The 3,526-nt window shown below is 35.9% G+C and overlaps 1 non-coding gene and 1 pseudogene across 1 annotated transcript; one reads left to right on the top strand and one right to left on the bottom strand.

The window, feature by feature from the left end:
• Positions 1-386: 386 nt before the first annotated feature.
• Positions 387-494, bottom strand: LOC120870649. Its single transcript, XR_005722849.1, has one exon. It is a non-coding gene; the product is annotated as a U6 spliceosomal RNA (small nuclear RNA).
• Positions 495-1,897: 1,403 nt separating this feature from the next.
• LOC120870156 lies at positions 1,898-2,227 on the top strand (annotated as a pseudogene).
• The last annotated feature ends 1,299 nt before the right edge of the window (positions 2,228-3,526 follow it).

Below are 3,526 nucleotides of genomic sequence, written 5' to 3'. Positions count from 1 at the left end.
ATAAGTGCAGTGCTGTTCGTCCTTTGATGCCACTCAGTAAACTAGATCCTCTGTCCAGAAGTAGAGGAACAACTTGGTGCAGACACCCTAGCATGTAGAAGGTGAAGCATCATGATCCCAGGCCTCCAGCCAACTTGGGGAGCTCAGCAGAGACAGCAGAGTACCCGCACACTTGTGTGAGTTACTAGGAGTTGGAAGAACTTTGAGGATAGAGAGGCAGTTGGACTCTGAGGAGGTGAACAAGCTTAGATTCTGATATGAAATTAAAAATAGAGTCATAGAAATTAAATACTTCCCAGTAGATAGCTTGAATAGTATATGGATACAGCTGGAGACGAACTTGTAGATTGGAAGAGATAATTTAAGAAGTTATACCTCTATGCTATATATATATGGAATGCTTCATAAATTTGTGTGTCATCCTTGTGCAGGGGACATGCTAATCCTCTCTGTATCATTCCAATTTTAGTTTATGTGCTGCCCTAAATAAGCATCTCTATGCTATATTTTGAATAAAGAAAAAAAAATGAGGCATGAAAGAGTGAAAAGATGAAACTTATATCCAATAGGAATTTCAGAAGGTGAGAGTAGACAGGAAGAGGTTACACTGATAAAGAACATGAATCCTTAGATTCAGTTTCTATGTGATATTTTTGATGTCCAAGGATGGCTTTTGTATGCAGAGAAGGTGATTTTCATTTCTTTGGGTCTTATTTTTTTTATAACTTTACCTACTGCAATTATAAGTTTAAAAGCCTAGTTTTTCTTAAACTCCTAAATTTATAAGTTTTATTATATAATTTCATATCCAGTAAATTTTATATAAAATAGAGACAATTTCAAGGACACTTTCACATAAATGGACTGATAACTTAAGGGAATTTGATTTTTGAATAATATTAAGTAAACTTGGACAGACTAATTCCCTTTAAATACTTCAAATGATATTTATATGTTTAATGTATTCAGTTTTCTTTAAGACTTGGAATGTCCAAACTCAACAAACTTATAACTCAGTAAGCTAATCCTTCCCACATTGTTAAATAACCCTCTAATGCAAGTTCCTTTAACTACTCTACCAATGTTTATAAACTAAGTCACTTACATCATTCAACATCAAATTAAGTGTTTAATTTGGAATCACAGGCCAATTTGTCATACATTTTAATATGCAAATTCAATTATATTTTATAAGGATTTTAAATGCCAGATAGTGATTATCTTGACTATAATACAAAATGATTAATGCCATTGGTTTGACATATTTCGTAATTTCATATTTCTGGGGTTAACAGACACAACCCACTGAGCTTTACTGTGACTTTAAAATTCCTGAGCCAATAACTCAGGATGTTGGGCTTCCCAGGTGGCTTAGTAGCAAAGAATATGATTGTCACCTGGGGCAAGTTGGAGTTGCTTATTGAACAGACACATTTATTTCAGGAATGCCAGACCTGCAGCTGCCTATGTCCAGTGTGGTCCTTCCTGTATCACACATTGACATACTGAGTCCAGTTTAGGAATCTCGAAATTACAGGATGTCTATACCCTTCAGGCAAGGTTGATACCTCCTCTTCCAATTGCACAACCACATAATACTCTTTGTAACCTCTTTCCCTTTTGATGACTTGATCATTTGAATTTTTCAACCTCCAACCGGATTGCAACTGATTTTGTTCACTCATCTCATTACTCTCTGGCTGAACACTATTTTCATTTTTTTCCTATGTCTTTGGGTCACAGGTTTTGGCAATCTATAGTCTTTGGCTTTACGATGACAACAGTTGTGAACGGCATAAATAAAAATAGATACACACAGACACACTGAAGCACAGAATATAACAATAAAGACAGAGAGACTATCTTGAAACAACCAGAGTTTTGTGCTCCTACAGACATGGTGAACATGCCAAAACCCTGCAGGACTTTCTGTTAGCAGTGTGGTGAGCACCAGCCCCTCAGAGTGGCACAATACAAGAAGGGCAAGAAGTATGCATATGTCTAGGGAAAGTGGCATTATGAGAGGAAGCAGAGTGGCTATGGTGAGCAGACTAAGCCAATTTTCCAGGAAAAACTAAAGTCACAAAGACTGTGCTGAAGTTGTAGATCAAAGGATTCTTGCTATTAAGAGATGTAAACATTTTGAACTGGGAGGATTTAAGGAAAGAAAAGGTCAAGTGGTCCAGTTCTAAGCATCATCCTTTGCTCTTATAAAGATAATAAAGTCTTGAAGTAAAAAAAAAAAAATAGAAAAATTACATCATCAAAATGGAGTGATAGACAGCAGACTTCTAATTAACAACAGTTGAATAGTATCTTCGAAGCGAGAGAAAATAGTGAATATACACTTTTATACTCAGTCAAGCTACCATTCAGGAATGGGAAAACAAAAGTCATTTTTAGAAAAGTGAAGTCTAAATTCATTAACAAACAGTGGGAAAAAAAAACTGCTGAAGTACATGGATCCTTCTGTATGAAAACCTTTGCTATTTGCTGTCTGAAACTCAGGAATGAAAAAGATTTGCATAACATGGTGTACTTTTCGATCTCAATACCCCAAATCATCATCCAAGTCTAGGAACCCAAAAATTCAGATGATGAAAACAACTTACACTAATGAAAGAAATTAACTCACAAAGAAAGAAGTGAGTCTCAAGAAGGAATGAAGAGCTAGAAAAATGACAAAGCATATAGATAAATCTAAGTGATCCTTGATTGTTTAAAATAATAAAAAAAAACAACTGTTTGGGGGAAATAGAAAACCTGCATAAATAAAGTATGCACTGAACATATAAAGTAGGATAGGTGAAGTGAACGAACAAGTTCAAGGTTTGACGAAAAGCAGTCGATATTTAGGAATGCTTATTGTAGTAGACACTGTCACTCAACCCATATTCTCTCTGTCCACCTAAGTTCACTTATTGATGGGACAGACAGTTTAACAGGCTGCCAGATGTTGCTCCAGCACATGAGTCTCTCTTCTATGCCTGATGTCTTTCTCCTGCATCATAGAACTTTCTCTGCCTTAAGCAGGTGTAATCTGAACATGCAAGGGAGTTAACACTTCCGTGAATGACTTTCAGTCAATGGAGCAGTCAGTAGATAAATGTTCCAACCTTCTTATCTCCTCACAGTAAAACTCTGAACCAAGCTTCATGTGGTGGTTCAGAGGATTTGAGCCCCTGGCATCTACAACAATAAACTGCTTATGAGCATTTCCTAGACTTGCTTTTCTCTTTCCCCTGCCTCACTTCCCCCTTGTTAGCCCTTTCTGATGTCACCTCCCAAATGCCTGTATTCAAGGTCTGGTCCTAAGGGCAACTCTTGGGAGAATCCAACTTAACACACTGGTTAGTTTTAGCATTTAATTTATGCATGCTTGTGAAAATTTTAAGAGTAAATCACTAAAATGGTACAGATAGAATGTGTAACTTCCAAACAAATAGAGGTGAAAAGGAGAAAATTTTTAATTTTTTAAAATATAAATTTATTTTAATTGGAGGTTAATTACTTTACAATATTTAAT

Source organism: Oryx dammah, unplaced genomic scaffold (assembly GCF_014754425.2).
Source record: "Oryx dammah isolate SB20612 unplaced genomic scaffold, SCBI_Odam_1.1 HiC_scaffold_11, whole genome shotgun sequence".
In the NCBI taxonomy this organism is placed as follows: Eukaryota; Metazoa; Chordata; class Mammalia; order Artiodactyla; family Bovidae; genus Oryx; species Oryx dammah.
This window is presented reverse-complemented; position numbering and strand designations above follow the sequence as displayed.